This window comes from Camelus ferus, chromosome 14 (assembly GCF_009834535.1).
Source record: "Camelus ferus isolate YT-003-E chromosome 14, BCGSAC_Cfer_1.0, whole genome shotgun sequence".
Taxonomy (NCBI): Eukaryota; Metazoa; Chordata; class Mammalia; order Artiodactyla; family Camelidae; genus Camelus; species Camelus ferus.
In genome coordinates, this window is record NC_045709.1 from 54,297,984 (window position 1) to 54,321,316 (window position 23,333).

The 23,333-nt window shown below is 35.0% G+C and overlaps 1 protein-coding gene and 1 long non-coding RNA gene across 2 annotated transcripts in view; both read left to right on the plus strand.

The window, feature by feature from the left end:
- DACH1 (dachshund family transcription factor 1) overlaps window positions 1–23,333 on the plus strand; it is a 397,183-nt gene that overhangs the window by 89,070 nt on the left and 284,780 nt on the right.
- On the plus strand, window positions 4,983–22,981 carry LOC116668724. Its single transcript, XR_004325965.1, has 3 exons — window positions 4,983–4,993; window positions 15,861–15,867; window positions 22,857–22,981. It is a non-coding gene; the product is annotated as an uncharacterized LOC116668724 (long non-coding RNA).

Sequence of the window (23,333 nt, forward strand, 5' to 3'; positions counted from 1 at the left end):
AATGATAAGTGAGAGAAGAAAAGGGCAAGCTATATTTTAATCCCTGAGAGAATGGTTAATGACTTCTATTGCCTGAGATTAAACTAAACCTGTCTCATCAGCTTTTTCTGCCTGGTGAAAAAAAGCTCTCTACACTTTAATTTATTAAAGTCTTTTAAGGAAGCACATTGATCTACAGAGGTTAAACTTTTAAAAATTGTGCAAAATACACACAAAATGCTTTAACAAAAGTGTAATTTTGTTGCTTTTAGGCATACTCACAGATTTATAAAGAATTCATTGTCTGTGCCTTAGTACGTTTAATTAAGGAATATTAATTACTTAAACTCAAAGGTTTGTTCCTTTAAAAAACCAGAACATATTCATATTACTGTGTAGGCAAGGGGCAAGTATACTGCAGAGGATATGAGTCTATATGAAGAGATTAAATTATGGGAGTAATTACTGCATGGTTTGTTCGGAATAATACATGCACTGTTCAGAAAAATGAAATCCTTTCTTAAAAACCCTTGGAAATGATAGTACATTATAATCTTTAAACGGATCAATTTTGTTAACTTTAGTTAGTATGTTTTTGTGAATTTCGATTTGTTTGATAATTGAATTGGTCTTTTTATTCTGGCATAGATTTTTCTCTTCCTTTATTTATCCTCAACCATGGCGATGATGTCCACCTTCATTCAACCAACATTTATCTTTGTGCAACTAATATTTACCTTATTCTAGTGGAATAAAGCATGTGTGTGTGAGTGTGTGTGCGTGTGCGTGTGTGTGCACGCGTACTTAATGATGTGGAGATAGGAAGATGGAAAATTACAAACATTTCACCCTAATCCTTTCTATGAGATTGTAGGCCATATACTTAACATCGAATAATATTTATCAACACTATATCTTAATTGTTTTAAGTTATCTATCATAAACAGAGTAACTTCTACCAGATCTGGTCATAATACTTGCTGATTCATTGCTATTTGAGGAAAAGTGATTTTGACTTTCTAGAATGATATACTTCTACTTTCTAGAGTTTTCGTTAAGTACTACTGTGGTTCAAAAGTTACTGATTTATTGCAGAAGTGGATTCTTATTTGTACTTAAAAACTCAAATGACCTTTTAATTCAGCTGTTTCATGGCAGGGTTGTATATCAACTTAGAAAAAAAATTATCATTTGATCATTCCAGCAATGTTTTTCAATTTTTTTTTTTTGCTTTGCGTATTTTTGCTTTTGGTGGTAATGTTCTTTGTCATCTCATAATTAATACTTCTCAGGCTGAAGAGTATATTTCCTTCAGCTGACTAAACCAAGAACCATAAGTAAGATCTTTTTAAAAATTTCATTATCTAAAATATTTTAGAAACTTTATTTTGTACATAACTTTTTAGGCTAGGGAGTTTCAATGCAATGCATTCTTTGATGTTAATGAAACACCAATTTTTCTGAAGGCCATGGAGCCCTAATGAGCAGCTTCTTATAAAAGAACATTTAATCAAGGTTTATTTTTAACTTGTTTAAACAGATCTAATAGTTTGTGCTGATTTCATTTCAGTATAATAATTGCTAGCAATCCTATTAGTAAGTCCTGGTACAGGGAAGTTAACACAAATTCCAATCTAATGAGAGTTGTTACAGCAAAATCCATGTAGTCCGGGAAAGATCTGTATTATATTGGACAGAGGCACCTGGCTATTCTGTCCATATTATTTTGTTTCCATAAAATTCTTCATCCTGAATTACTAATATTTACATGGATTTTACTAGCTTTAGTTAACAGAGATTTGCATTGCCATTACAAGGGGGGAAAAGTTAATGAAAACAACACTTACTTTAGGGGGACATTTTGAGAAAAGAAATTACATTTGCCACCCAAGCATATTTTAGTGTAGCTCATTTTCTTATAATAAAGCTTATTATATAACTTAGCTATAATTTGTACCTAGAGCACGTATAAAAATCAGTCTTTGAGTGCCTTTCATCTTTTCTTCTTGTGCTTCAGATTGGAGAAAATGAAATATTTCTGGATTATGGGACTTATAAATGTTATAATTGATAGAATTAAAGGACAATTTAGAATAGCAGAAAATAGTTTTTAAAAATAGTGACACAAAAGTCTGGTTAAGAACCAGATGTTTTAAATGTCATTAAATTGCTATTAGAATTGGCTTAAAACAACATTATGATACTTGAGGTGGTTCAATGAGTGTGACGATTTTATTCCATCCAAGAATGAAACAACAAAAGCCAGAAGTAAGACTCTGTTTCATGGTGAAAATGTTAAAAAAAAAAAAAAAAAAAAAAAAGGCAAGGATTTCGGGCCTAGTAATGAAGTGAATATCTGCCAAGTTCAGGTTATAATCTTTTAAACTTTTTATTACTTAATATGACACAGTGACATTTAAAATATGGAGAAATTGAAGATAAATAATATGGAGTAAATGGCAGAATTGATTTAAAATTTTAAAGCTGTACTAAAAGTATTCTAATGCACTGAAGGGCATTTGTAAGTTATACATTGTTTATAGGTTTCTGATTAGAATCCCAAAGCATAATGTATTACAGCTTGGCTTTCCCATGACAGAGAAAGAATATTGTCTGTAGAAAATAGTGGATAGTAAAATTTAGCCTCTTTTTTCATGTAAATCATCTGCTTTTTGTGAAAGGTCTTTATGCACAGGATCATGTCACATGTTATTAATTTCAATCAATAACTGATATATTTGGTCTTTCTGGAAGATTTCTTTCTGAAGATTATCATTTATTGCTCCAAAGGAGTTAAAATTAGAGTAGTGCTGTGAGAAGTGCGACTTTTATACCTTCAGTGTAAAGAATCATGTTTCACACGAGTACTAAGATCAGGGCACACTGACAACCAGATAACGTCAAGTCTCTTTTACTACATTTGGCAACAGAGTATCCAGTTTACACTTTGTTTTTCAGAAAAATGACCCTCACAAAGCAAACATCCTGATCAACAAGGGTGGTTGGTAACAGCAGGGATTCATTTGTCTCCTCCCAAATGTACTGAAGTTAGTCGGGAGGTGGAAACGAGAAATTCTTATTTTTAAAGAAGCGCCACAGGTGTCTCTACTGCACACACAAGTTTGAGAATTACTGTTTTAGAAAAAGTATCACACTATAGGCTAGATGGAAAGGGTCCATTTTTAGCTCTTTGCACCTAAAATGAGCGTAGACAATTAAGATGTTTTGTATAGAGTGTTTGTATCAAATTTTTAAAGCAGTTTAGAAAAAAATTAGAAAGACATGGGTGGCTTTAAATATGATGAGTATTTGGCACATAGATGTCAAATTTAGGACATCTTCCACTGACACTGTATACTCCAGTGAATTATGTCATCTGGCTCAAGTCCCTATTCGATCTTAACTGCAAACAAATGCACACTATTTGTACTGAATGCTTATACACGTTGCATTCTGAATACTAAGTTGGAATGTATTTACAAGTCTGAAAGAACAGCAATGTTTAATGCACAGGTCGCCATAGAAACTAATTAACTTTTATTTCTGTGTCAAGCTAAAGTAGTCTAATACAGATGAAAATTGTGGCAAAGGAATTATAGTATCAAACCTGAGGGAAAAAAAGCACTGCAAGTGTGCAGTCGAAATACATGGTGGCAAATAACCCAGTGGTGGATGGTTCTTAATTCCACTAAGTATGATGTTAAAAACCTGTCCAGATCGAGTCCACATTTTTCTTCAGCTGTTTGAACAATTTAAATTCAATTTGGCAAACAATAGGAGTAGTGTAACATCTATCAAACAATGCCAGGAAAGGTTTTCGGCTTAAAGATTATTCCATATTTTATTCCAGCTGCCTTATTTTGTTCTAAAATTACCTGTCTTTTCTGAATTAGGGGGAAAAAAAAGGCATCTGTATAACTCACTCATTGTGCTCCGGATCATGGTACTGTTATATAGCACTTTAGAAAGTGCATAAATGGTAAACATTTAACTTTCTTGAGGGCAAATACGATACCTTTCATATATTTTTGTCCAGTCACATTTATTGCATGTGTTTTCATCTTAAGAAAAGATATGTAAGGATGAAGAATGAATTTTCATCATATCCCAATATATCCCACACCTTCCAGCCTGCATACAGCACCTGATCATCAGAGAAATGACATCCCTTGTGTGGCCTTGTGTTCACTCCCAAAAGAGAGGGTAGCCAACAGGTGATCTATAAGTCGTCTTTGTTTTGATTAAGACATGTTTTATTTCAAGCAAAGTGGTAATGCAAATATATCTCATGATTAAGAATATTAAAATAAAAGAAATCTAGCAGCATGATTGAGTCATTCGAGTCACTAGGAGGAAATGCTGGGGGTTATATTACTGAAATCATTTTCATGAAAATACACTTATTCTGAAATTGTAATTATATGATAGCCCATAATAACACTAATAGTAATAATAGGAATTTCTAGACTTAAACACATGGAAACTAAACTATCACTAAAAATGGTGCATTTTGCTTAGGAGACTAAATTCCATGTTATTGGAAAATATTGCTTATTTGCTGCTTAAAATAGCTTTAATTTTAAGAAATCATAATCTCAGTGCATTGAAACTTACACAGAAGAAAAAGTGTGAAAGGGCTAGGAAAATATTATTTCATCATTCCTGTTCCATTAGAATTCACTTGGGTGGCTGAGAAAATGGTTTATGGATTAGAGAGAGAAGAACCAGCTAAAACATTTCATACCTTCATCTCTGATAAATTCCCCAAACTCATTCTTTGCATCTGAGCCATAAATAACAACCATGCTTTTTGCTAAAAAGAGCTTTTTCCCTACACCAGGTCTTTTGTCTTGGAGATGAATGCTATAATAAATTTGAAGTCTTAGGGGGGGCATTGTTTGAACTATAACATTATGGTTTACAACTGTTGCTTCTATTATAAGGAGGATAAAAAGCGACTGTGAAGCTTGATCTCTGTCATAGAAATGGATTAATATTTCAGTCTTCAATGTGGGTCAAGTGTATGATTCTCCCCAAAGCAATTCACCATGATTAATTTTTATTATGTGGGCATTCAGATTCTCTTTATATTCTTATGTAGTTTATCCCCCACAAAGTCACTCCTTGAAATACTGTAACTTAGATTTTATTTTTTTCACATAATAGCAGAGACACTGGATTTTTAGATTCCTATTAAAGTTTGAATGGACTCATGGAAAGAAGCCTCTACATTTTAAAAAATTTTATGAATAACTTAAATAACAGTAGAAACTTAAATGATTGCATCAACAATAATATTAGTTTGCTGATAAATAGTTTTAAATAGTTTGATATTGCCAAGTAGTATAATATTTTAATTGCTCAGTGATTAATTAATCATGAGGAAAAATGCAGTGTCACTGGAGGGGGTGGCATGAAAGTGTAGTGTTTAAGGTCTGCTTTACTGAAGAGAGGAGGATGCTAACTAGAACATGAGATCTATCTGTGGCCTTTTAGTATCTTACTCTGTCAGTCTAGTCTTGATTTTCATGTACAGAATGCAAGATGATAATCACTACAAAACTTGGAAAACATACTTCTTTGGCCCTTATATAAGTGGGAGTTTTTTCTTCTTTTTCAGGGAGAAGCTGACCCTTTTTATGTATAAATAATTTCATGAATTGAAATTGTTTTCTTCAGGGCTTTTATTCTTTTCCAGGTTCTGAGAAATTTAAGGAGCTTCAAACTATCAGAACTTATATTAATAATTTCTACAAAGTATTTATAAGAGAAATTAACACAGCGTCTGTATTTATTTTACAAGTTATTGTTGAGGGCCTACTGCCCGCCAATCACATGTCAGTTGTAAACTTAAATGATTCACGATTTCTACCTGCAGGAAGCTCAATATCTAGTATAGTGACAAACACTGCGCTTGGGGATAATAGTTGTTACGTGATGTTTGGTGCAACTATGTACAATTTAGTTTTGCAAGCAGTAGGTCTCAGACCTGGCTGCACCTTAGAAAGCCCTGGGCTGCTTTTGAAAATACTGATGCCCAGACCCCACCTCATACAAACCAAGTAGGAATCTCAAGGGGTGAGTAAAGCCTGCCCATTGGAGCTTTTAAAGCCTTCACAGGTGGTTATAGATCTTAATGTGCTTCTAGGTTTGAAATTTGCTAGACTAGAGGTGAGATCAGAAAGGGAAGTGGGAGAGAGGGGAGGTGGGAGGTGAGAAGGGAATTCTGGAGAGAGAGTAAGATACTGGTTATAAGTAAGGACTCAAGAATTAGTCAGAACCTGTTTTAGGCACTGTCTCTGTCGCTCTCTAACCCTGTGATCTTATATAAGTTAGTTATCTCTGGGAGCCTTACATGTAAAACCTAGTGTCTTTAAACCCACTTCCTAGGGTTGATAGGAAGAGTAAATAAGACAGCATATGACAGCATTTCAACAGTGCCCGGCACATACAATGGCAACTATTATTACTAGTGTTCAAAGATGGGTGGGAGTGAAAGAGGACAGATCATAAAAGCTCTCATTTACTCTGCTGAGTTTGGATTATATGAAAGTATGAGGAAATATTACTCATGAGGAAGATTTTTTTTAGGACAGTGCATTCCACAACCAAATTTACAAGGTATAAGTAAAACTCTAGCAAGCCAAGTAGGGGACAAGTTGGAGAGTGTAGTATAAATGGAGGCAAGAAGGCAGGCTAGGAGACTTTTCTAACACACCATAAACTTGGTCTTTACTGAGGCAGTGGTCACAGGAATGGAGAAGAGGAAATGGATGTGGCAGTGCCTTAAGGGGTAGAACTAACGGAATTTGATCACAGATTAGATGTTTGTTGGTGGGAGAGGTTGGAAGGAATAGATGACGTCAAAAGTTAATGTCTCACAAATGCCTTGTATGTAAGACTTCATGGATGATACAGCAGGAGGAGGATACAAAAGGAGGAATGGACTTGGGAGAAGATGACAAATTCATGGAGATGTTGTATTTGTGATAACTGGAATAGCCAAGTGGTGATCTCCAGAGTTAGTTGAATGTATTGATACCAATGGAGGGCCACTTTACCTCTCTTGAGAACTGGAAATTGAAACGAATGGAAACTCCTGGGTTTCATGCTTCCGAGAGAGAGTGAAGGCCTAACGATGAAACTCTGAGTAATATTTACTTTTAAGGAAAAACAGGAGAGGATTCAGTGAAAAATGGAGGCATGGTAAAAGATGTAGAAAGACAATCAATTACAGTGTTGTTGCAAATTTTTTTAAAAAACAGTATGTTTTATGATGTGAACAGTTGTCAAGATGCCTAAGAAATCAGTCTACTGAGAATTCTCCTACTGGAGATGGGATAGTTATATACCTCCTACATTGGCTTATCTTTAAACCCTAAAAAGAAAAGAGCTTTCATGTATTGAACATGTATTTACTGAGCACCTATTATATGCACAACACTAGCTCAGGCAATTATTAGATGCCTGGAGTGAAATGGATCCAGCTGATCCCTTGGTGAACTATGAGCCAAAGCAAACATTTCCAGACTTCACCACTGTCTTTACTCTTATTTTTAGTTTGGAAATTTTGTGGGCTTGTTAACTTATTTTTGTGCTTTTATTGAACATTTTCTTTAATTGATAACATTTACAGTTTTATACAATTATGTGGTATTGTAATTCTTTGAGTAGAAAGTGTGGGTATGTGACAGTTTGGGGGAATTTATATACAATTAATATAACATGATATGATAAAGACATTGACTATTGTGATGAGGAAAAAAACAGTTAAAAAATAACAGCACATAAAGACAACTATTATATATTATTATTTACAGTGGTAATGACGTTCTTATTTAAGCCGTTCATATTTTAGTGTCCCAAATGCTGGTACAGTTCACCCTCCACATCTGGATGCAGAACCCACAGATATGGAACCTGCCACACAGAGGACCAACTGTATTACTCCATTTTATACAGGGAACTTGAGCATTTGCAGATTTCGGTATTTGCGAGGGTCCCGGAACCAATCCCCAACGAATACCAAAGGGTGACTGTATTTGCTCTACAGCCATTCATCCTTCTATCCTGGTGCCTAACTATTTGCTAAATGAATGGATGAGTGAATAAAAAACATTGTAATAAGGTAAAGGGGGAGCATTTTTGCTCCTGAATGTTATTAAAAGGTTAATTGTTATTTCATGCACCAATTGAATTAAATTTTTTAAAAAGTAACAATTTTAACCAATATTTTCTGTTGAGCACAAAGCTTTATAAATGATATTCCTGTCACTTTTATTTTGATTATCAGTTATATGGTTTACTATTTCTAAATGTAAACTGCTGTGCTGAGACACAAAAAAGGGATACAGAATCTCCAATTAAGATTGGGATAATTTTGTTTGGAGGTTGACATAATATTAAGCACTTAAATATTCCAACCAACCAACCAGTCAAACAAACAAACAAACAAAAAGCAACCAAACAGGCTGACACACAGCCTGACATCTCAGATTTTATAATTTAAGTTAGTATTATGAACAAAAAAAGATCTTGGAACTAACCTATAAATATCATATTTTATAAACCAGAATGATAGGCTGCAAACTGTTGAGAGCACAGACATTGGAACTCAACTGCCTGGATTTTAAATCGGACATTGACACCTACCAATTGTATAAATCTGGATTAATTAGTTGAATGTTTTGTGCCTTAGTTTTATAATTTGGAAAATGGGCACAATAATGTCATATTTAATAAAGCATTCATGATTATTAAGTAAGTTAATATATGTAAGATGTTTCAAACAGAAGTCAGTTAAATAAGGTGCTACCTAAGTGGTAATGTTTATGTTGAGGATTGTGACACTGGGCTCAGAGAGTGTGAAGTCAGAGCAACATATATGGGAGATGATTGCCAAACTAGACAGTGTTTAAACTTGCCTTTCCATATCTGTGTTGTGAGCAGTTTTATGCACCAGTGAAAGCCATTTGCGCTTGTTTGCACTTTTATATGAACTGCAATGATTAAGAAAAAATATATTGTTAATGTGGTCCAATAATAGTACCAATTTTTAAATGTAAATTTTGAAAATATACCTCTTCCTAAGATGTACATTCCTAAAGCACTATCTATCACATCATTTTTTTATTCTATCAATTTCAGGTGTGCAGCGTTATAGTTCAAAACATGTGTAGACAACAGAGTGATCACCACCCAAGTCTGGCTACCTTCCATCACCACACAATCGAACCTTTCACCCATTTCACCTACCTCCAACCTTCTTCCCCTCTGGTAACCACTAATCTGTTCTATGAGTTTATTTTCCTTAAATTTTGTTTTTGTTTATCCACACATGTGAGTGAAACCATGCAGTATTTGTCTTTCTCTATCTGACTTATTTTACAGAGCACAATACCCCCAAGGTCCATCCAGGTTGTTGCAAATGGCAGGATTTCATTCTTTTTATGGCTGAGTAGTATTCCATTGTACATATCCACCACATCTGCTTTATTCATTCATCTGCTAAGGGACACTTAGGTTGTTTCCATATCTTGGCTATTTTAAATAACGTTGCAATGAACACAGGGATGCATGTATCTTTTCAAATTAGTGTTTTCATGTTTTTTTGGATAAATACACAAAAGTGGAATAGCTGGGTCCTATGGTAGTTTTCTTCCTAATTTCTTGAGGAATCTCCATACTGTTTTCTGTAGTGGCTTCACCATTTACATTCCCACCAAGACATACAAGGGTTCTCTTTTTCTTCACATCTTCTCCAACATTTGCTATTTCTTCACTTTTTGATAATAGCTATTCTGACAGGTGTGAGGTGATATCTCATTGTGGTTTTGATTTGTATTTCCCTGGTAATTGGTGATGCTGAGCATCTTTTCATGTGCCTGTTGGCCATGCATATGTTTTATTTGGAAAAATGTCTATTCAGATCTTTTGCCCACGTTTTAATTGAGTTGTTTGTTTCTGTTGTTGTTGTGGAATTGTATGAGTTCTTTTAATATTTTGAATGTTAACACCTTATTGGATGTATAATTTGCAAAGACCTTCTCCCTTTCAGTATGTTGCCTTTTCATTTTGACAATGATTTTCTTCCTTGTGCAGACGCTTCTTAGTAGTCCCGTTTGTTTATTTTTGCCTTTGTTTCCCTTGCCTTCAGAGTGAAACTCACAAAAACATGGCTAAGCCCACTGCCAGTAAAGTTATGGCTTATATTTTCTTCCAGGAACTTTACAGTTTGAGGTCTTAACATTCAAATCTTTAATGCATTTTGAATTAATTTGTGTGTACAGTATGTGACAGTCACAGCATTGCTGTCACTTACACTTCTATGACTTCATAACACTTACCCATATCTGATGCTTTCCAGCTCCCTTGTTCAGTTGTTCAGCTGTAGTGTGAATCCAGGATGGCAGGAACTTTACCTGTCTTTTCACACATGAATGCAGAGGGCTCAGAAAAGTGCCTCGGACACTGCAGATCCTTAGTAAAATGTGTTAAGTGAATGAAGATGTTGCCATAAACTAATCTGATGATATGGGGGAAGTAAGTTTGGTTTACACTGCACTAAACTGATAATATATTTGTAGACAATACTTGATTAAAGTACCAGCCCCTACCATGTACCTGTCATTTTACCTCACTGACTCACTGTTTTCTGGTCTGTATAATTCATATGGTTAATATAATCATGGAGGCCTTTAAAGTTATGGTGAGGATAATAAAGTTAATAATTAAGTGCACATAGTAGCCACATAATTATCAATATTATTACCAATAAGAGTAGTAACATTCTCACTTAAATCCGTATTTTAGATAATTTATTAATATACACCATAGCTATTAAATTATTTATGCTTTCAATATTTTTATCAATAAAGTTAATAAAACAATGCTGAAAATATTACATGTGGCTTTTTCTTGATAATATTCTAAGACTCCTCTAGTCTTGATTTTATTATAAAAAGAAGAAATGCCAGACTGTAGTTTAGGGCTTTGCTGCTCAATGTCTGGCTCTGGAACCAGCAACATCAGCATTACCTGTGACTTAATTAAAAATGCAGACTCCCAGGTCCCCCTCCATATCTACTGAATCAAAATCTACATTTTAATGACTCCCCCCACCCAAGTAAGTGATCTGTATGCACTGGTAATGTTTGGGAAGCATTCATTTTAGGTGATTTTTTTTATCTTCTTTTTGTTTAATGGAGGTACTGGAGATTGAACCCAGGACCCCATGCTTGCTAAGCATGCGCTCGTACCACTGAGCTATCCCTGCTCACTTAGGAGATATTTTTAAAGAAAGACAAGTATTTAAGACTTTAAGAGGAAAAGGAAAAAAATGCAAATATTCCCCACTAAGCTGAGACAATTCATTCAGCTCCCCAAGAAACAATAATTATAGGGCAGTTCGACATAGAGTTGTTAAACTGAGAGAAAAAGAGAGGGGTTTGCAGACACCATCTACAAGGGAGATTTGTACCTACTACAGAACACAGGACCCCTCTGAGTAAGCTCTAACAAGTACAGGCAAAATGATCCTGTTATACAGATTGTTCCTTCTTCTGTCCTATAGAGTGAATTGTAAAAGTGTGAAAATATAATGACTATTATCAGAATACTTAATAAGAAGGCTAAAATAGTAATTTGAGAAAAACGATTCCCCAAGGGACTAAAGATTAGGATTAAAATGAGAGTTCGTGTAGCAAAGAGGTAATTCAGCATTTGATTAAGGACTTAATCTACTTACCTTTATTCAATTCAACCATTTTTCAAATTATGAAGATTTGGCAAAATGAGAATTATTTTTAGATATTCTTGCCCCAGAGTATAAGAATAGAAGATACAGGACAAAAAGACATAGAAGATGAAGGATTTAAGGTAACGTTGAAATAGAGCCAATGGATTATAAACACGATCACTCTATATTCTGTAAGTTTCCTGAATTCAAAGTGCCACGAAAAAATTCTCTGATGCTTATGAAAAAAGTTACAAGTACGTTGGGTATTGATGATGGACTGTGTGATGATGATGTAGAAATTGGTGTGAAACATGAAAGAAAGGGGAAAAAAAGACAAATAGAATTCTGATAATTGAATTGTATTCGGAAAGATAAACTGGTCAGTGGCGCTAAGGGGGGAAAAAAAACCTTCACAAAACTTCACATCCTTGAGTTCATAAATATGCCAGGATCCATCTTTTCATTATTAGTAGAAAAGGCTATGTCCTTTCCTTTGATGACGGTAACGAGTTCTATGACATTGCCACTTTGAGTTCTTGCTTCATTAGATTGGGTGACTGTTTATTTGAAATTGTAATGAAATATTTACTTTATGGAGCTATAAGGATTAGCTGTGATAATTGAGTGAGGCTGATCTGGACCTTTCAGTGTAATCGGTCCCCCTTGTTTGAATACAGAACACAGTGAGAATGAACGAGCCAGTGAGTGTGTTTCTGCCTGTCACTTTCTTTCTACATGTTGCTTTTTCTTCTGGAGATAAGTGGCCTTAATGCTGAACAAATACTGGAAATCAGAAGCCACTGAGAATCATTCGCCTCTCGCTTTCCCATGGCAGCGTGATAGATGCTCAATCAAAGAACCCCCTCCTCTCCGCAAAGCAACAATTTTGTCACCACGAGCAAATCCAATTGAAAAGTCCCTTGGCCTGAGAGGAGAACTCCAGTTGTCAGAATCAGCAAACAGAATGAAAAGAACTAAGAGGAGTAAATTGGCACCTGGGGCCTCCGTGGTAGCCTGTGATAGGCTGTGGCATTGTGTTGGGTAGACATTCAGCCATTTTCAGATATAATGGGAGAAATTAATGCAAATGAGTCAATGGAATGAAATGCATTTTAATGCAGATTTGAGGGACTATCCCGAACTGCTTGATAACAAGTCTCTTTAAGAAAAGGCTTACATTGTGAGGACTCATTTTTTCCCCATTTCTTCTCACTAGAGCCTCATAAGGGCCCTTTGTTCTCTAAGTAAACTCTTTCTAAACTATTGACATTGCTCATTTATGTGAATTTCAGATTTTTTTTTTCTCCCTGACAAAGTAGCCTTGGGTGATCTGGGAAAACGTTAATTGCAAGAGGACAAGGAAACGGGCTGAAACAAGAAATGCAATCATTAAGTGTAATGTTGCAGTTGTCCATGACTCATTATAACATGCATACAGGGCAATAAAATGCATGTTTCACAAACAAATCTTTTGACAACTATACTTCAAGAGCCTCCAGCTGTCCTGCTTTTTTACATCTATTTTTCTTGCTTTAGTAATCATTATTGAAGCTTAACTTTGGATTCCCAGAACAGTCCTTCGTATTATGCAAGAACTGGAGAGATTTTAGAGAGTAAAAAAGTTTGTTTGCTTTAAAAAATCAAAAATATTTGTTTTCCAAAGTTAACCAGAATTTCTCACTAATGTTTTCTTTTGAAAATGACACTTAATAGCAGGGCGGGAAGGGCAGGAGGGATCAACTCAATCTCAACAAAGACACTCCTTTCACAAACCAATATTTAAAATATTTAACTCCCTTAGTCTTTCCTTTCCATGAAGGAAAAGCACTAGATGAAAATTAAGGCTTCATCTTCCCCATTTAGGTTCATTATGATTTCTCTGGATTATAAACACTGTATTGTTATATCTTAAGGGGCAAAAAATAGTTAATCAGATGAGAAGGTCATCAAATGTAAGTGCAGCTTGAAACTGGTGAACTGTCAGACTCACGAGTGAAGCAGCCAGAAAGGGAAAAAAAAAGGTAACAGATTCAGCATTGTCCAAAAGTTCCAGACCAGTGATTAATGTGTAAGATAATGGACTTGGGAAATGAGTAAACACTCCCCATGCTCCCTGCTTTGTGCTTGAACGACTTGATGACAAGGGCAGAGCAAGGTGAGAATTTAAACAGGACCACAGGAAAAAAAAAAAAAAAAAAAAAAAGACAAAGGCTAGGAGCAACACAGGCCAGGGAGGGGGAGTTTGTTGGTTTGCAGGATGGAAGGTAATAATAACTTTCTTCAAAGCAGGCATTAACTGAGTCCTAATTTAAACTTCAACATGGGCACAGAATGACTCGTAGAAAGGACATGCCAGCCAGTCATCTTTGAATATAGCTAATATTTATACTTACTTGTTTTCATTTATTTGTTAACTTCAACAGACCCATTAAGGATCCAGATACATATTCCTGTTCAGATGTGTCTTGCTCAGCAAGAGAGGATACTTTATTTTGATTAATTGCTACATTCCGGGGTGTTTCAGGCTATTACTGGAGGAACTGTCTAGACACATTTGGGGATATTCTTCCACAGAAAGATTTCAGGACCCAAATGCGCTTCCATTTGTTGCACTGTATTTCTTAGAAGTCTGTCACTTGAACTTACACTTTCTTGACTATATTGGAGGGCTTTATATCTATGTGACATTTTTTACATTGAATAAAATGAGAGATGTTCTGTTTCTCAGTTCTTACTTTTTCGTCTGTTTCTTTAAGCTTCTACAGAGATGATTTTAACTCTTTTCACAGTATCAATAGCTTAAAATGTTAAATTTGCCAGTCCTTTACATGAAAATGTATTTCTGCTTCTGCAAATCTATTTTCAACCTTCATTGGGTGTTTATCTATATCTAAAGAAAAATTGGCAATTTCATTGGACAGTGGTTACCTGCTACCTTAAGCTGTGTTTAGTAAACTCTGAGCATTCACCATAAAGGGACAGTGACAGCTCACAGCCCTGTAATATTTGATATTGTCATATTGGTTCTTAATTCTGCATGCAAGATTCGTAGATTTCCTTTTAATCATAAAGCAATACTATGTTTATACATAAATTTCTATCAGTTATAGAAACATAGATTAGTTAAGACTCATATTAAGACTATGAATCTTGTGAATTACATCCTTACTTTAGAATTTGAGATTGCATCTTCCTAAATCTGTCTCATTGATTCAACCCTGAAAAGCCTGATGAGAGAAATTCTGTTGTGATAATCAACAACTGAATTATTACTTTCAAAGCGCTTTTATAAATCATTTTAGGCTTCTCAACATTAGACCCGTGAGATTGGTATCATTACACCCATTTCAGTGATTAGGGAAAAAAAATCACAGAGTAAATGATTTGTTTAGGCTAGACAGCAAGGACTCTGCAGAGCCAGGAGTTGGCCACTGATCCATGTTATTTTACTAAAGCCCCAAAGAAAATGCTTATAAAAATCAAATAAGATCCTTTTATTGCTCTTGCTCTAGTGCTTTTGGCATTTGGGGCATTAAAATAGTTTTTCTTAATTTTTCTTTTGATCCTGAGTCTTGAATTACTATATATTGATTTAAGTGATATTTTAACATTTAATTGAATGCATGTTTATTATGAGTTACTGAGGCATTATATTAATTATTCAAGCTAAATAAACTATTTTTGCTTTATGTCAATAATGAGCCCTTTCAAATGTCTTCAAACGTGTGATACATTTTTACTGGAACTTTTAATACCTATTCCTTATGTTTTATGCATTGGATTTTACTTAACAAGTAATCAGACGGTGGCAGGATATGAGTTTTTGGTCACAAGTATATTATGTGTGCCATTATTTCTCCTGCCTTCAAATTCACTAAGTCATTCTCACAAGTGAAAAATTGCCAGGCAAGCAATCCTCAATTTGGCATTTCTATGATAATCAGATATTTGGTCCTCCTTAGTTTAAAACAAACTTCCTAAATATGTTCTGAAAGTTATGATTGTCTTTTTCTTTTAGAAAGCCAACATGACTTTCAGATCTTTCTGTTAAATATACTGTGCTTCTGAAGTTATTACCTGTCTACCCTAAAGCTTACTGCTTTGTATTATAATCATCTCTATTCATACCAGTCTTCCTCATTAGACTGTGAGTTCATCCAGTTAGAAGGACCTTCTCTCTGTCTTTATTTCTTTGGTCCCTAATACAGTGTCTAGGACGTAGTTGCTATTCAACATAGTGTCTTCTGAAACTAAATATTTTTTCTATTGTTTTGAAAACTAATCCTAAATCATAATCTGTCTTTTCAGTATTCTGAGAAAGTACAAACAGACATTTTAAGTGTTAACAAATGATAAAGTCTCCACTTTCTAAAAACCCTGAAGTATTAGGTAGTATAAATGGAATCTCTCATAAGTGGGATCCAAGTACACTTCTAAATATCTTGTTCAGGCACTTGACGATTTTTGAATTGAAATGATTTAACACATTTCTTTAATATTTCACACTTTAGTTTTTTGGCCTCTTACTGATTCAGCTAAGAAATTACTAATCTGTTGTGAATATTCATTCCAGTCTTTGGCCAGAGTATAGTAATTTAAAAATTAGAGTTTCCATATATTTGTTTCTAATGCTATGGTTAAAAATAAATATTTTTGCAATTCAGATGAAAGGTAGTGGGTAGCCAAGGGACAGGCTCAATTGGATTTGAAGACTAAATATACAAGTTCATCTCTGTTCTTAGATGCTCATTTGTGGAATGCAGTATCTAACCGTCGTAAAGATACACGTGTAGAAATGGATGGCTACATTATTTCCTTTTCATCTACCTGATCAAGAGTTAGAACGCATGCATCCTAGCCCAGCTCATGCTGCGTAGTAGCCTCGGAACATCTCTGAACCTCAGGTGTGCCCTTTGTAAAATAAGACAATTCGGATTTAACCTAGAGACCTTCCCAGCTCTACCACTAACACTGAGTCCTTGAGCAGGTGATTCACACCTTTACACCTCAGTTTTCCCCACTGCAAAAGGAGAAAGTTTCATTGTCAGCTTTGGTCAGAGTAATAAAATTAACACCCATTTAGTCTGGCGCACTGTGGTTGCAATTTAAACTTGAGGGATACAGTTCCTGTGAAAACTAGCTCTTTTAGTACCTTTTCATCAATGTTACTATTCTGATGAGGGTCCGTGTTTAAGCATCTTAACCATATAACAGCTTTAGTGTTTAAAATATCTTTCTGTTTTCTCGTTCATGTGCTATGTTAATACATGTTCATAAAATAAACAGATCTTTCTTGTTACTCCATGCTTGATTGATGTCTGCTTTCAAGAAATAAGCTGCACGAACTGGGTAGATATTAGTGGTTACTTTATTGAACACGCTTATTCAATATTAGCCAAGTTGAGTGTTTCTAGGCAACATCTTAGTATGTATAATTACCCTGAAGGTGATGAAACAAAACTCACAAAGTTAATCATTTTTCTTGCTAATTTTCAGAGACAAGATTAAGAGATACAGTATTTTATGATGATTATTTACTTGTCTTTTTGCCCCTTCTACTAGATAAAAATAGAATTATATTAATGTGATGTGAGCAAAGGACAAAATGACATTTAATGATCAATAACACATTAGTCTTATTCTTCTGCCTCTTTGTTTTCCTCCTGTTCATTGGCTTGCCTGCAGCAAAGTGGAACACCAGAGAGTGGAGTTTTCCATGTTTTGCCAAGTTGTGATATACCCTCTATTCGTGACATTTTTCCCGGTCTTGTCTAAAAGAGATCATTTGACCTATATTTGTCTTTAATTGAATATTTTTGGAGAATTTCGTGAAATACTTTAGGAAACGTGAGACACCCTGGGGTATTACAAAATCTGGGCTGGAAAGCACTGGCCCAGAGAATGGTTACTAAATTCTCACAGCTGTTGGGTCAACGGGCTAAGCCATTTAACCTCCATCAACCTCATTTTCCTGATCTGTAAAACAAAACTCTTCGTGCTGACCTACTTCATGGTTCAGGTTGGCAGCCCTAGAAAATATTGGGAGTAACCATCCCCTTGTGAAGTATTAACTCCTACGTGTCCCAAAGACTTCACTTAGCGCAGTGTGGATTCTTCAGCAAGCGGCAGTGAGGGGGCGAGTGGGAATAGACCATGACTTGTAGTTGAGCAGGAGCCGCCGAGAGGGTCTCAGATTTTAAGAGCTATTAATTGAGGATCCCTATGACAGGATCTCGGGGTGATTCCAGAAGGGAAATGGGCATGATCAGAGAGGAAGCACTAATCAGGTGAGCTGGCTGTGAAACTCCCTTATAAAGCATTAATAGAACAGCTTCAAATTTCTTTTCAGGAAGTAAATATTTACTTCACTGACACAGGATATTGGAAAAAAAAAAAAAAGAGAGAGAGAGAAAATGAGGAAAAGAAAAGCACTCCAGTAGAAAATGAATTAAAGGTGACAATCACGAGTCCACTGATGGCAGAATTAGGTGGCTTCTGTTTTTGCGTGTTCTTCTAACTTCTTGTACCTGTGGCCTCCACAAACTAGAATATTTTGAAACAATAAAACATTTAGTCGTTGTTTTTGACTGTGACATTAGAGTTACTTGTATTACTTTTGTGTGATTCATACACTTAGCAACTAATATTTCTTGTGTAGTAGGTAAGAACTCTTGACAGCTTGCAATTCTGCAAGTCTTGCTAAGTGTGGGCCACAGTGACTTTGATTTTAAAAAGGAAATGTGGAATCATCTGAAAAAGAATAAACCATCGCAGATAATTGAGAATTGATTATATTTCATGTACTCTGAATGTGGAAAGTTCAAAAGCTCTCTTCCACTTACAGAGCGTATGGTAGTATGGTAGTAAAATATTGAGTACAATTTTCTTTATCCTCATGCTAGAACCATGTCAACAATTTATGAATGTTTGTGTTGCTTCAGATTTTGGATATACTTAGTCATTTCAATATCTAGATGAAATGATGAGAGTCATTTTAAAAACTTGCATGCTTATTACTTTAAGCGGTTACATCTTCCAGCAGATGTTGAAATAAAGATTAGCCTTTTTTTGCATGTGGTGGTGCATGAGCCTTTTAAGGGATCTATGAATTATTGCTCTGGTTCAGCATGAGTGCAGTAAGAAGAAATGTACCTCATCTGTAATACACTGTGTAGACTAATATCAGCTCCTTTTTTCTTATATTGCAGTGAGATATTGATCTGGTAAAATAGTACCATATTGGAGCTGTCTGTTGTGGTATTCATCATGTTGTCACATCCCGAGTGCCTTGGAGTTATTGGAAAGTGGAATTGAGAGAGTTCTGTCATTTGGTGTGACAATCCATTCACAGGACAGTCACTGCAATATTTGCAGTGGTTTGCTTATTTTTCTATCTGGGCTAGCTTCGCCTTTCGTGATGAGAAGGCCTTTGTACTGTCCATGCATAGTGGTATTAATAGGTCAGGTTTAACTGTTCTCTAGCTTGTCTTCCTGGCATAACAGGATTCTTTTCTAGCCACTGCTCACACCTGCTGCCTGTCCCTATGCTGACGCATTGGGCTCATTCCTAGGGGACTTGTATGTCTGAGTGTGGCTTCAAGCCCCTTAGGCTTTTATCTGATGGCGGTGAGGAGCTAAAAGATGAACTTTTTTGTGTGGAAAGCTTTTAGTTTCTTCCCACACTAAAATATCAGTTAATGTTAAAAGAGCTTTCAAAAATATAAAAAGATACTGTCAATCTTCAATGACTAGATTAAGCAGTTGGAATGAATTATTTTTGTTTTGGATTCTTGCTGGCAACCTGATGATTTTACTAGAATGTCATGTTTTCTCAAAAATCAGGAATGGAAGATTTTGTTTGGGGAAATAATTATTATCTACTAAAGGGTGTTAATATCAAATGTATAAAGCGGTGATCATCTTTAGAAAGAGAAGTTCCTGAAATTCTCACTAACCTGAAATTTCAGCTGTAGCTAAGTAACTGAGCAAAAAGAGAAAAAGAGAGACAGGTTCCTAGTTTGTAGGAGTTTAAATGTAATTTTAAAAGTTGAATAATGTCAAAGGAGGTGACTGTTTTGATAGGCACTAATGTAAAAATTATGGCTACTGGAAAGGAAGACTATAGCGCCTTGGAAAAAGTATACTTTAAAATTGGCAGTTGAATAGAACTAAATATGCGAATATATTATGTATTTAACATATGATTGTGTGCTATTGTTAATGCACATTCACAGCATGCATCATAATAGCTCAGAAGAAGCCTTTAAAGCCTTTATAAACTATGACATGAATTTATATTAAGAGTTATCCATATGTTTTCTATGTTATTCTTTAAAATGTCCACTTATTTGCAGTTGCTTTAGGAAGATTAAAACCTCAGAGAAGGTTTACAGTGACTTGTCTCTTCTTTCCCCACTCAGTATTTTTATTTATGTTATATTTAGTATAAAGGAAGTGCTGAAGGAATCACAGAAACAAGAATGAGATGTTTTAAAATCATAAAAAACAACACTGTAAATTTGATGTTACATATTTGTAGAAGTCACTTACAAAGTCTTTACACGTAAGGTAAGAAAACAGTAGCAAATGTTCATTACAGTGACTGTGTAAGTTCTGTGTAGAAATACTGATTTTTCATCTTAGTGACATATTTGGCTTAGCTTGCCTTATTGCTTAATATGAGATGAAAGATACTATTGTAACAGGTGAGACACCATAAAATTTAATACTTTGTTGACCTATAATCTGTTGTTACAAGGTGATATTAGTGTTTGCCTTCTCACTTTCATATTTCCTCTTTCAACTGCTACATATTTTCGAGGACACATTTTGTTTGTTTGTTTGTTTAGATAATTTACACACACTACATCTTGCATCAGGACACGCTAGAGGTGAGGGTTTATTTATTTCAAATGAATCAACATGTTAGATCCTTACTATTTGGTCAAGATAATAAGGTACAATCAGAAAATAATTTTTATATCCTATTGAGGATTTAGATCAGCAAGCTCTTCACTTATTAGAAAGGGCAGGATAGTAATGCTCTGGGTAAGGCCATTATTGTGCTATTGGTATTCACAAGAATGGACAGAAATAGAACCTCACTGTCCTCTGTAAACAGCTTCAATTTGATCTGTGTACATGATAAAAATCTTGGCTTCTCAATGCATTTAGGTGCTGTCATAGCTGTTGCTGCCAAATAAGAATGCAGTGTGATGTTATTATAGTAAACAGCACTTAAGCACAGCTGGCAGAATTGATCAGGGCCACATTAGAGTGAACTTCAACAGATGACTGACGCAGCAGAAACAATAACTGAATATGCAAACAGTTCTTGCAGTGAATGCTCTGGGGATCAGGCACCATTATTTTTGACTTTGAACAGGGAAAAGGGGCAGATTTGTAACCTCCTTCCATACAGAAGGGTTCTGGGTATTATGTAAACATCTGACCGCCATTTATAATGGTGGTTAGTTACAATGCAAAACTGTAGCCTCCCCTGACTATTTACATTCCATTAATTATTAAAGGAGAAAAACATAAACATCAGATAACTTTGTTTAATATTTCACATAGGCTTTTTTTTTTTTTTGAGCCGCCTTTTTTCAATTAATGTTAGTCATCAAGAATTTCTGGTTTAACTTGGATAGCAATGTGTGTGTTTCATTGATAATTTCTGCCCTTTCCCCTAATTATTACAAGAGCTAATTATGTGAACTACATATTGCTGTTTTATTATTGTCATGATTGAATTCTTAAAAGTAAATAACGTAGAAATATCTGATAACATTTATTCATGAGATTTCTTTTAGTATACGTGCTGCCGAAGTGAGCACTCATGATCTTTCTTTTATTCTTGGTCGTAAGGTCCATTTACATTTTGCTAATTACTAACAATATGAAAAAGCCATGCAAATAATGGTGAGAACAATTAAATTAAACAGCACTTTTATTTAGCACTATAGCATTGAATTATTGAATTCTAAATAAACGATTCGTGTTTTAAAGCAAAATTAAACAATTATTTTCATAATGCAATCCAGTTAAGACACATGCTAAGTAAAATAGTATAGTAAATTGTTATTAAGTGTTCCATTTCCTTGAAGTGCTATCTTTTCCCATATTTTTTGTTAGATTATCCATTTCTCTTTCATCTATTTATTTATGGATGCATTTATTAATTAAATAAATATACGTGTGGGGGAAGGTAGTTCCTCAGCCCAAAGATTAAGAAAATAGTAAAACATAACTAATTATTACATAGTTGGGTCAGTGGTTGCTATTGGCATACAGAGACAGGGTATCTTTGGAATCACAATATATCAGGGAAAGCTTTCTGGAGGAAATGCTGTTTGAATGTAGACTCCTAAGAATAAGTTGGAAGTGGGAAGGACAGGAAGGAGAAGAGTGTTGCAGGCAGAGGAAGAGCATGAAAGAAAGAAGGAATGAAAGGGCCTATGACGTAATTTATGAATTTATGGTATTCATGCCCAGCAGAGAGCCTGACACATAGCCGTTGTTTCCACAAGTAGCTGTTTGAAAGCATACAACTCCGAGTTAGGGAAAGGTGTTTATTTTTGTCTTCAAGTCAGCTGTATTCACCACTGGGGGTGCCCTTTCTTTCATCATTCATCTACCCCTTGCTGTCTGTGAATTTCCTCCCACTGCTCAGAAACGGATCTGATAAATTCAGATTTAGGAAAATAATTTGGCCATTTACATAAAGTGCAAAGCCCAGGGCACAATGAAAACATGGGGCTCCATGGTCAAGGATTATTAAACGTTTCAAAATGGCAGCAGAGAAACCCCAGGCCCTTCTGAGTGTGGCTTCCTGTAGCTACAGCGTGGATTGGAAAGCCATCCAGTCTGCACATCCTCAGCTTTCCGCATGTTTCTGCTTACCTCCCACCCTCACTGAGCTTGTTCTTAAAAAGCAGACTATAATGACTGTGTTGTGGAGTTGTTGTGAGGCTTAGAGATAATGTTGATGAAACCTTTGGCCCCTTGTTGGGTTCAGAGAATGGTGTAAATGACTAACAGGGTCCCATGTGTTGTTCTTTTCAACAGTGTTTACATTTTATCAGTGTGAGGCATTTTAAACTGAAGGAATGATTTAATTGTGCATTTATAAGACATGAAGAAGAAGACACAAATGAACTCATTTACAAAACAGAAACAGACTCTAAGACATAGAAAGCAGATTTCTGGTTACTGAGGGGGAAAGGAGGTGGGAAGAGATAAATTGGGAGTTTGAGATTTGCAAATATTAACTACTATATATAAAACAGATAAAAACAAATTTCTTCTATATAGCACAGGGAACTATATTCAATATCTTGTACTAACCTATAATGAAAAAGAACATGAAAACAAATATATGTATGTATATGTATGAATGAAGCATTATGCTGTACACCAGAAATAGACACATTGTAACTGACTATACTTCAATTAAAAAAAAAAAAAAGACATTCTTGGAATGTTCTCAACTGAAAGCAAGACACATGAGGAAAAGTTGTGAAAATAATAATAATAGTAGTAGTTTATATTTATTGAGAGAGTCCTTTATGATCAGCACTGTGCAAAAGTGCTGGCATTTACAGAATTTCCCATCATT